The sequence below is a fragment of the Plecotus auritus genome (assembly GCF_963455305.1).
Source record: "Plecotus auritus genome assembly, chromosome: 9".
NCBI classification, from domain to species: Eukaryota; Metazoa; Chordata; class Mammalia; order Chiroptera; family Vespertilionidae; genus Plecotus; species Plecotus auritus.
Window position 1 is genome coordinate 145,801,161 of NC_137783.1, and position 12,255 is coordinate 145,813,415.

The 12,255-nt window shown below is 45.6% G+C and overlaps 1 protein-coding gene across 4 annotated transcripts in view; it reads left to right on the forward strand.

Moving 5' to 3' along the window:
* SLC1A2 (solute carrier family 1 member 2) overlaps positions 1-12,255 on the forward strand; it is a 121,256-nt gene that overhangs the window by 41,300 nt on the left and 67,701 nt on the right. The gene's annotated exons all lie outside the window — the stretch shown is intronic.

Below are 12,255 nucleotides of genomic sequence, written 5' to 3' on the forward strand. Positions count from 1 at the left end.
TAACAATAGACCAGGCACATGGCGTGCTCCTTAATGAATCTGTGTTCAATGAGTCAATGAATGGATAAATAGAATTTATAGAAAATTCCATATAGAATTTTCCCTTTCTCAATGATTGCTTACAAAACACATGAGTAAGATGTTTAGAGACAAGTTAGAAAAGCTGTACCTTCTACCAAAATCATCCTCTGGGATTGCATCTTGAAGAACTTAAGCACCCAGAAAGTATGAGACGTCGTCCTTAATGATCCATCTTCTGCATTCAACCCTGGTCTCTTTCTAATGGTTCTAATGTTAGTGTCTTTGGCAACCCCTGTTGAAGGAATTGATCCAGATAAAAACCCACGAGTCTCAGCTCTGTCATTTACCTGTTGTGCGGTAACTGCATTTCCAGTTGCACATGCAGGGCACTGTGAATGACCTCACATCATCTCATTTATTTGTGGAATCTAATGAACAAAATGAATTGATCAACAAAAATGAGACCCAAGGCAGAGAGGCATGGAACCAACTGACATACCTTGGTGTGGGGTTAGGGGACAAGAAGAGATAAACTAAAGAACTTATATGCTTACTAGAGGCCCGATGCACGAAATTTGTGCAAGGACCTTGGCCCCGATCACCACCCGCGGCTGCGGCCGGGGGGGCCTCTGCCGCCTCTGCTGCGGCCCCCGCCCGCTGTGGCTTTGTCTGGAAGGAAGGACGTCTGGAAGGCCGTCTGGTCTAATTAGCATATTACGCTTTTATTATTATAGATATGTGAAGCCCATGGACATGGGCAATAGGGTGGTGAAGACTTCCTTGGGGGTTGGGTAGGGGCTGGGGGGGGGGAAGCGGAGGAAAATGGGAGAGATCTGTAATACTATGAACAATAAAATATATTTTAAAATGAAAAGGAAAAAAAAAGATTGTACTGTCAGCCAGTTAACCCCACTGTAGAGGCTTGCGGGCGCAGATTCAGAGGCAAAGTGTAAGTGACATTGCACTGCTACCTGTGCGTGGTGCGGTGGGTTTATGGTGAAGAGGTATTTTGTGACATTGCTAAATATATAAGGTACTAGAGGCCCAATGCACGAAATTCGTGCAAGAGTAGGCCTTCCTTCCCCCAGCTGCCAGCACCCGCTTCCCTCTGGCACCCAGGACCCGGGCTTCCCTCACAGCCCTGGCTTCATCTGGAAGCTTGTGCAGAAGGACGTCTGGAAGGACGTCCGGTCTAATTAACATATTATGCTTTTATTGTTATAGACTCGCTCCAGTGTTCTACTCTGGGACCCTGTTAAGCATTTCTCTTTCCTCTTACATCACGGAGTGTGGGTGTTACAATGATCCTCAGCTCCTCGTGCTATTATTCCCTTCAGTTTGCTTCTTGTTTTCCTTCAGAATTGGCAAGAAAATGGCTGATGTTCATTTAGTCCTTCAGTACATTTCTTTTGTGTGTTCACTATGTTTTGGGCACAGTTTTCAGGTTTATCAGAATTGGGACAATATTCAAATTCTCCATCCTTTTACATGTTGATTTCTGTTTTCAGAAGCTGAAAAAGTGGGTAGGAAAAAAATAAGTCAAATGAAGCAGAAACTGCTGATAGCAATGATGTAAGAAATCAGGAAGCATGCACTGTGGAAAAGTTGGATTTTGAGTGAGGGTTTTCGTATGTGCCTGGGTCTGTGGATGACAGAGTTGTGAAAAGCCTAACGATTTTCCTTTTAACAATAATATACATGACTTATTCTATTCACATGTTGGCCTATTCTCACTGTTTAACAATATTTCCTTAAAGTTTATTTGTTTATAGTTTTATTTTTTAAAGGCTATTAATGTTGTGATTATAAAAGTTTTATATGCTCATTGGAGAGAACTGTTAAGATATTTAAAGGTATAAATAAGGAAAAAAATCACCTGCAATTTCTTCAACCAGAGATAATCACTATTAAAATGCATCTCCTTCTGGCCATAATGTATGATGATGCATATTTGACATCATAGTACATACCTTTAGGCTTACATCTGCTTTTTGGATTGCCAACCCCTGCCTTTATTTCAAGAAAAAGAACTTAAACCATTTCAGTATAAATTCTTATTCTAAATTCCTTTCTTATGTCCTCTCTCATATTGTGTGGGCCATGTACTATATAGGACCTGCTTTATGAACTTGCATTAGGTTGCCATATGGGAATATGGATAAGAAATTATATGTTTTCATGGTTCTATTATACTTCACTATTGCTGTGGCATCATTTGCTTAACCTTTTTGCAGTGATTGAACTGGGTTATTTCCAATTTCCTTGTTTTAGACATTTTTATTGTAAACATTATATGTAACTCTTACTATACAAAGTTAACAGTTTAAAAAGTAAACTAAAACCTATTTAATTTAGCTTTAGATCCCTAAATGATCATCTTTGTTTGAATTGAATTTATTTCTTTTTGGAGTTTGTTCTATGCACATCTTTCCAAAATGAGATTACCAAGTCCATGAACATAAACAGATTTATAATACTTTTTACCTATTTCCAGCAAAACTACATCCAATTGATATTGTCACCCATGATTTCCAAATGAACTTGTTTGCACAAAGCCAAATCCTGTCTGGTGAAAGTCATGTTATTCATATTTGCTGCTTTCAGGGGGATCTAAAACTAAGTTCAATAGGTTTGAATATACTTTTTAAACTCTTGCCTTTTTATAGCAAGAGTTACACACAATGCTTACAATAAAAATATGCAGGTTAAATGAGTAACAAGTTCATTATTACCTACATAGACAATACTTTATATGTAATGTGTTATTGGAAAATTAAAATTACCGTAGTGACTTCATGTTTGGGAAAAGTTCTGAAAGAACAAGGATTGCTTCTATTTTCATCTCTCTCCCTTTTTTTATCCTCTCCCCAAATTGTCAGAAAGTTTACATCTCTCAGTGCCACTCACCTACTTGCCCTATATGTTTCCAGACAAACCTAGACAAGAGCAAAGTCATATTGTAGATCTTCAGAACCAATTTCCTTTCAAGTGTTGGAGAAGGGTCTTTGAACTTCATTGCCCCAGAGAGAAAAGTTGCAATATGTTCTTGACCAAAAGTATCTCTCTGCCCATGTCCCAACCACGGGCATTCTGCCCAGAGCTCCAGGTGAGCCCTGGGGTTGCCTGGAGCCTTAGCAACCTTAGCACGTGCATGGCCACAACACTTGGCGAGAAGCACATGAACATGAGTGAATTGTTTCCAGTTGAGCCTTTCTATGATCCAGGGACATCAGAGGGATGTTAACGGTCTTATCCTTGTAAATTTTATGGAACAAAGCAACACTTTCCCATAACATCTCTGTTCAAAATCAACTTGTGATTCCTATGGGTTGTTTATAGGTTTGTGAGGATGAATTTGGAAAAAAACAAAAGTGCTGGGTTCCCCTAAATTCATTGTACTTGGTGCCATTCCATCCACTCGGGAAACCCAAAGCGTGGCCAGTGCAAGGCTGAAGAGTCTTCAGAATCACTGGGTGCCTTACAACCTGCTCAGAAGACCCACCAGCTGTAGTGGGCAACTGGCCATGTGCCCTGTGTTTCACAGAATTATTTTATTTCCATCTAAAGAGAAAAACAAGTCTATCGTGGGCAGGACTGTTATTCGTCCCCTGCCACTCTCTACGTGAGAAAACCGAGGCCCACAGAGCTACCTACTTATCCAGGGAAACAGTCTGTGAGGGTGTTGAGTCTGGGTCTGGGACTGGCCTCACTCCGAAGCTGGTGTGGGGAGCACCCCCTGCAGATTTTCACCATCCCTGCAGTGACACAAGATGGTCAGCAGGCAGGACCCAGGGGCTCTCTTGGTGAGCCCCCTTACGCCCCTAAGTGCTAATCCTGGAAATAGTGCTGGTTATGTGAGAGAAAAAGAGTGGAGATGCGGGAAGCAGGCACTGAGGGCCAGGAGGACAGAGAGCGGGCCTCCGGGATGCTGAGCTGTAAAGGTGAGCCCACAGGGTGTTCTCACCCACCAACCCTCTGGCCACTGACCCTTTTTCATCCTGAAGAAAAGTCTGTGCTTGAAGCTTTTCTGCCGATAGGTGGAGGAATGTGAACTCACACTGGCCGCAGGAGCTTGCCCAGGGAGAAATTCTGGGAAGCCTTGTTCTTGGAATTCAAGCAAATTTTACATGACGCACTATTGGAGTCTATTTCAGTCTAAACATTATGTTTTAAACTACCATGTTTCTCTGATCTAATATGTAATTATTCATAAACGTTTCCATTGATTTCGTAACAGCCTTTTGGGGGGAAACTAATTATAGGTCACATTCCATTTTCAGAAATATAAAAATGTGGGGACAGTGTATATCTTAGAATTGAGGCAACTCAGTGAATTTTGAATAAGAGATGTGGCATGTTTCTGGTAGGGCTGGGTCTGTCTTCTGGTATATTTCATGTACACATGGGGTTAGACGAGTACCTTGGCTTTGCGGAGCGGGGAGTGGGCTCTGGTCAGGGGTGGGAAGTGTGAGGAATGTTCGTGCTCATTCTGGGTCTTTCTGCCTTCTCTGACTTCTACAAGGGCAGTGTTTCTCCATCTTGGCACTGTTGGCATTTGGGGCCAGATAATTCCTTGTTGTGGGAGGTGTTGAACAGCATCCCAGTCTCTGTCTAGGAGTAGCATCCTGGTAGTCTCTGGCTGTGACAACCAGAAATAGCTGCAGATGTTACAAAATGGCCCCTGGTTGAAAGCCATGATGCTAGGGCAGAAGAGACACCCCTGAAGAAGTGGGCCAATACAGGGCCTTTGGTTTCAAGCTTTTCTTTTAAAAAATATGTTTTTTTAACTGATTTCGGAGAGGAGGAGAGGGATAGAAACATCAGTGATGAGAGAGAATCATTGATCGGCTGCCTCCTGCATGCCCCACACTGGGGATTGAGCCCGCAATCCGGGCATGTGCCCTGACTAGGAATCAAATCATGACCTCCTGGTTCATGGGCCAATGCTTAACCACTGAGCTACACCAGCCTGGCTCAAGCTTTTTTCTTTGATTCCAGGGGTCTCTTGTCCCAGTGGGTCCCCAGTAGGACACCTCTGTCATCTGGTAGCTGACTGTGTCTTTGGCCCGTTATCTGCAAAATGGCCAGACCCAAGGGTTTCTAGGGACCCTTCTGGCTGGTGAAATTTTTCCCAATGTGTTGATAAGCTTATAGGATTTTAAAGAATATTAATAATGACAACCTGTATCACCGTTCTAATACCTCTCTTGAAGTTTTCCTTGGTTTACAATGCATATTAATATTGCATTAAGCCTAGCTGTCATGTTCTCTATTTGTTTAACATCCTTTCAAATGAGCTTTGGCTTATAAATGAAATAGGAGTGAGTAAGAAGGAGTTACTAGGAGCCAGTAGAGCAAAAGGCCCCAATAATAATGAAGCTTACGTATTATTTAACATGCAGTGGATTAGATATCAACATGGGCCAGTGCTGGTAGAAAGATGACAAGACTGTCTCCTCTTCTGAAGAGCTAGCTCATGTCCACCCCGTTGTTGGTGATGTTTGCCAAGGACGACTGAAAGGAACTTTTGATCCTCTGAAATAGGACTCAATCGTTTGTTTTCTGGTTCTATATTAGAGACTCAGATTTATTCATAAAGCAAGAAACTTATTGAAATTCCTATTGTGCTTTTAAATGGGGATTTAACAGTGAAGGGGAAAGGCCTGATCCTGCCCTCATGGGGGTGCAGTCTAGTGTGGGGGAGGGTGGACACTAATCTGTCACACAGACCAGCAGGAGAATTAGACCTGCTCTGTTAGCTCAGGGGGCTCCCAGAGGAAGCAATGTGTGAGCCAAGATCAGAAGTAGGAGGTGGTAGTGTTCCAGGTGAGGCAGGGGTGGGGCATTGCTTCTGCGCATTCGGATGGACGGCTGGGGTCCAGGAAACCTTAAGATCATAGAAACAAGTGCACGAGGGAGTCAGTGCAGACTCATCCGCTTCTGTCAGAGGGGCTTAACACCTGCATTTGCTCCATCCTGAATCTCCCTCGGTTGTGTGAGCTTCACAAACAATTTAATAGTAGTTTTTCAAGTAGAAAGAGAAACGCCATAATAGATGTATATGTTGAATATAATATGCATCCCAATTTCAAGAATCTTAAAAATGTGTGTGTTTTTTAAAAAAAAGGCATATCTTAGAACCAAAGAAATGAAGGATCAAAATTCATGTCTGTCTCAAAATTTCACAAACCTTCCAGTTTGACATAGGGTCCTGTTGTCCTTGGTGATTTCAGTGAAATCAACTTGAAGCCCATCCTACATTCAGGGGATACTGAGCATCTCCTCCCATGCCCGGGGACTCCTGGAAGCTTGCATTTCTCCAAGGCACCTCCCATCCTGAGCCCAGCTTCTGGTGAATTCTTGCTCCCCATCCTGTCACCTCTGCACAGGCTGAGCCCCGCCTTCCCTCCCTGGAAGCCGGTTTGTTCTCCCACTCCCCAAAGTTCCACGGCCTCTGCAGGTCTGAGCAGGGAGGTGCCTTGTACTGCAGAGCAAATAGTCAATGGAAGACAATGGAACCTTTGGCATTTCTATTCTCAGGGAAAGACAGTCTAGGCAGGTGGTTAAGAACAGAGTTTCGGATGTCAAGCTGAGAATTTCAAAACCCAGCCCTGCCACTTACCATGTCACTTTGGGCAGGTTTCTTTACTTCCTGGTGCCTCTGTTTCTTCACCTGTCGCATGGGGACACGCGTAGGACCACCCCCACGGGGTTATTGTGGGTGTCAGTGCTTGGGAGGACACCTGTAGTCAGTGCGTTGTAAATGTTGGCTATCATGACTGTCAACATTAGTATTGCCATTATTATCGTCGTCATTATTGATGGTCCCGTGGCCACTCGTACAGTTGGGATGGTCTTCATTGGTTATCGTTTCATTTTGTGGCTCCCTCCTATGTTGATAGGACCTCGTGGGCCTTGCTAAGGCCCTTCCCTTTTCCTCCCTTGATCTCTGGGCCCCAGTTCCCTGAATTCCCATTCATTTCCCCTGCTGTGCATTTAGCTTCTCATTACCTCGCTCCCACCATCTTAGCCTAATCCTCGTAGTGAAATGTGTGCATTCAGGTGTATTATAAAACAAGGGCCGCTCCCTCTCCCTCTGGTTGAGTAGAGTGCACCCCATGATGTTTCACACTTCTAGCTGGGGTGGTACCTTTAGAGGAGGAAGCGTGGCAGGCCTTGGAGAAGTGAGCTGGAGCCTGGCTGGTTCCTGGGGAGGTAGCGTTGGAGTGGCCTCTAGAAACACGGGCTTGGCAGCAGGGCAGCAGAGTGGAGATGCGGGAAGCAGGCACTGAGGGCCAGGAGGACGGAGAGCCTCCTCCCTGTGACCTCTGAGGCTGGGCTAAGGCAGGAGTGGGTAACCAGCTCACCTGCCCCGCCTGCCAGCTTCCAATGGGCTGACTGCATCACCGGGCTTTCAGGAATTAAGGAGGCTGTGGCTTGGACTGGACAGGGGCCGTGGACGGGTTAAGGTAGTTCCCTCCCAAAACTGACATTCTCCGCTCAGTGTCAGCGGCAGGCTCGAGAGCCAAGCAGTGCTAAGTGGAGTGTTCCTTCATAACCGGGCAGGATGTGTGAGCGGCAAGGTGAGGGAGCCCGGGCTGGGGAGGTGACCTATAGATTCAGGAGTTCTTTGTCCTTACCCTGAATAATGCAGACACTTTTTTATCAATCAGCTTATTTTGGTAATTTTTGGTTTCTTACTATAAAGGTTAATTTGTGTTTGTGGTAGGAAGTTTGAACATAAAGACAAGAGCCAATCAGGAAATAAAAGCCATCTATCATCCTAACTTCACAAACAGCCACTGGAACCCTTCTGGGCCTTTTTATTCTGTACCTCGATACCACGTTCAGTTTTTATAAAACCGCAATCATATGCAGTTTTCTGCCTTGCATTTTAAATGTACACACAAAGTGCTCACAATGATATTGTATTTTAAGAGGTCATCACATATTACCTGAAAACCAGGCCGTTTTTAGCTGATTGACATCCTTGTGGCCAGGGCTGAGTGGGTGGGATGGTGGCACACATGTCCATGTGGGTGGGAAGATGCTCTGGTCTGGAGTGTCCTTCAGACAGATCCACAGTCCCAGGAGGAGCTGCTGTGCTGTCTGGGAGAGGGGAGATGTGCGAGTCCCTCAGGGAGGTGGTGAAGGGATGGGGAATCACCCCACTCCCTGGAGAAAGCAGTGGACAGTGAGTAGAGTGTGGGCTCCTAAGGAAAGCATTTCTGGTTTGGATTCTGTCTCTGCCCCACTAAACAGTTGTCAGACTTTAATTAGCCCACCTAACCCTCTAAAACTCAGTTTTCTCATCTGTAACGTGGAGCCAATGATACTATCTATTTCACTGGGTTATTGGGGGATAGCTGACTAAGTACTCAATAGATGCTAGTGATCATTAGTACACTATTATGGTTAATCTCTTAAATAAAGGTGGGTCAGCTGAATCCATTAGAAGAGGATAATGGGTAGATGGGTTCACTCTGTAAGACAATCTCTATATGGAAATAAAAATGTTGGTGGGCTTAGCATGTTTTTCCAGAGAGATGGTGGGCTCAAGGTTTAGGAGGTCAAAGAAGGGAATCTTAAGGTTCCTTCCATTGACCTTTTCTAGGCTCTGATTGAGGGTGTCTCCCATGCCTGGTAGGAGGTCTCCCACCCCAAGGTCTATGTTCAGACCAGAGAGATGCTCCAATCCCGGTCAGGCATCTTCCCCATCAAGCTTGATAGGGCAGCTAAGGGTTTTAGAATGAATCATCAAAAGGTTCGTTGCTGCCCTAACCGGTTTGGCTCAGTGGATAGAGCATTGTCCTGCGGACTCAAGGGTCCCAGGTTCGATTCCGGTCAAGGGCATGTACCTTGGTTGCGGGCACATCCCCAGTAGCAGGTGTGTAGGAGGCAGCTGATCGATGTTTCTCTCTCATCGATGTTTCTAACTCTCTATCCCTGTCCCTTCCTCTCTGTAAAAAATCAATATATATATATAGTTTGTTGCTTCAGCCAAGGGTCTGGAATTGAGAAGCTGGGATAAATCTTATCTCAGCACACATTTGTGGAAGGAGCCCCTGGTGCCTGGGCTTCAGGTCTGGCTCAAGGCAGGAGCCAGAAAGCAGCAAGAGGTGGTCAGCGAGACCTGGGTTTGAATCCCAGCTCTGCAACTTCTTAGCTCTAGGACCTTGGGTGAATTTCATAAACACAGTCTCTCTTTACCTTCTCTCTTAATCCAGGGTAAACATGTGTACCTTTCGAGCTTTTGTAGGGATCAGAAGAGAGAAAGTGTGTGTGATGGCCAGCACCAGGCTGACGAAGGCAATGTCAAAGTAAATGTTGACAGCGTCTTCTATCCTGTAAGATAAAACACGGTTGGGAAGAGTGTTTTGGTTTCTTGATCTGTAATAAGGAACTGGAACAAGAAGAGTTCATGAGTTACCGGTTCACTCAGCCTTTGGGGGCCAGGGAGATGCCCTCTTGTCGTTGATTGCCAGCCCATATTTCCTGAAAATCAGTAGCGAGGCTCCAGTATTTCCCGGCACATCCTGGCAGAAAGCTACCGAGTATCTACCATGTCCCTGGAGCTGTGCTGAGCCTTTTGCATGGGTGAGCCCCTCGGGCTTTTCATTTCATTTCAATTAAAATACTGAGGCTCAGAGACATTAAGAAATTCATCCCAAGTTTCTCAGCTGGTAAGAGGTGGAGCTGGGATTTGTATCTAGGTCTCTGCTTCTAGAGCCCATCTTCATAACCATCCCAAATACGGGACATCTGCCCTCTCCTGGAAAAAATAAGCATAAAATGGAGTAGAATGGCCTTTGCAACTGCTAAATTGTGAGCGCCCTGAGCCCAAGGACTGCATGTTGCCCTCTCTACCCCCCTCCCAGGCACGCAGCAAGTAGGAAGTCAAGGGCGAACAATTGGAAATCTAAGCACCTGGGGCAGGCGTCTGTAAAACGCAGGTGCCTCTGAGGAGTAAGCACACTGGATGCTTGTCTTTGATATGAGAGACCAGGACTTTCCTGGGGTGGAGGGAAGGGCCCTGAAAATCTGGGATGAGGACAAGGCAGAGAAAAAGGCGGTGAGACATGGAAGACCGCTCCATGGTCTCACCAGAACGAACCATCTGAGTTGTTGATTACCAAGACCTGAGCCTTTGCTGGAGGAGGTGGTGGTCTGTGGACCACAGAAAGAATCCATGTTTCAAAGGACTCAGAGGAAACTGCCCCTTAATCCATCACTTCCTTTCATTTCTTGTTCCTGATGGCCTGTAGGCCTTTGATTCCCTTTGTATCATTATTTCTTCCTGACTCTCCCTCGCAATGTGGCTTTGGTGTTTAATCTTTCTTTTCAACTGTATAGTCCACACTTTAATTCGAGCTTCTTACTTCACTGCTTGGGTTCCTGGAGTGACCCCTGCTTCATGTCTCTGCTTCCACTCTTGCTCCCAGATTCACCTCCCATGATGCTCCATCTGTTTCTGAACCTTGCCTTTCCCATCCTGTCTCTGAGCTTTCGCTCTCCATTCCCTCTGCCTGATGTCTCCTTTCCCCGTCCCTCCCCTTGTGGGAAGTCTACCCACAGTTTCCAAACCCAGCACATGTCCTTCTCCTTTGGGACTCAGTTTCAAACTGCTCCATCCATCTCTGTCTTCGTAACTCCAGCAGCCCTGGTATGTGTCTACATAGGTTCCTTGGGCAATTAATCATCATCTTCCTCTTATCTCCTCCTAGAGCATTATTTATCTCTTGGCCCATAACTTCTCACCTGTTTGCCTTCCTCTCCATCTAGTGAGGAGTTCTTTAAATGCAATATTTCTGTCTTGTTCACTGAGTAATCGCTCCCTATGAGGCACCCTGCTGAGGGTTGGAGGGCAGCCAAGAGAAATACTGGCTTTGCTCATCAATAACTGCTTGAGAGGAGGCCCTCAGAAATGAGTGTTCGCTGGCCCAGCCCAGTTCGAGACAGTTCTCTCACCAACAACAGGGGAAGCCAAGCTGGACTTGCTCCTGCTTTGCGCATTGAGCATCTCTCTTTTGTCAAAGCAGATGCCCGAGGAATGCTTCCCTCTTAGTCTGGGCTCATAGGCTGCTCCTAGAGGCTGTACTCATCCATTCCAGAATTCACTGGCTGTGTTAGCAACACCGCCTCCCGTAACAAGGGCTGGGTGCTGTCCACGGGCTGGGCGCTTCCCTGAACAGGAATGTCCCACCCTCCACCCCAGTGGAGCCTGTCTCAGGGAGTTTGGCTCCAGGCAGGGCCAGAATGGGAAGCCGGCTTCAGAGAGAGGGCCCTTCTGTCACTTCAGTGTTTCTAAAGCTCACAGCATCTAGCTTCTGTCTGTGTTTTTCTTAGGAATAAAGGAGTGTGATCATTCATTTCACAAACATTTACTGAGCACAGTGATCATTGTTTCCCCAGTGTCTACCCAGCAGGGGGCTGACACAAAGTTAAACATGATAGTTTCTGCTCTAAATGAGCCCGGAACTAGGAAGTAAAGCAAACGCAGGAGCCTGGAACTAAGAACTAAAGGAAATGCACATTGCTGAAAGCAGGATGGCACATATGTGACCACAACACCAGTTTGTGTCCATGGCAGAGATGACTGATCAATCCTAGAACTTTGATTCTGGATTCAGCTTCAGAATCCTTCTCAGCACAGTGCTCCAGGCAGAATCTATTACTGGATAGGATTTTGCCCCTGGGAGAAAATCAGCTTGGAATCTGTGCTTGTCTTTAAGGTGGTCCAAAGGCCACAGAGATAGAGGGAGGTGTCTCAGAAGAGCCAGCGTACAGAGCAGCCACATCTGTCCAGTGCAGACTAGACTAGGGGACCCTTTTGGTGGGAGTGTTCCAAAGTTGCTGTTGGAGAAGCCCCCTAGGATTGCTCCTTATGACACCTTCATGCTTCTGCTACTCCCTCACGGCTGCTTCCTGTCTGAGTTTCGGAGGATTCTTCTTCCTCCTCTTTCCCCACAGGGAGCTGTTTTGCAAGATTCAACTCTCATTCTTCTTAAGGTTATTTTTTTTCTTGCCTGTTCTCTCCATTGAAGAGCTAATTGAAATAGTTAAATCTTAAATCTTTATCTTCAGATATATCTTTTCCCAAAGTCTAACTTCCTTCGGCATTGGAGCACCTGTGTGATCTGAAACTATCTTTCCAACTACCCAGCATTCTCTGCTCCTTGCCTACAGGACCTCTGCTCTGAACATAGGCTCTTCTTCTAGCCTTGGCCCAAGGCG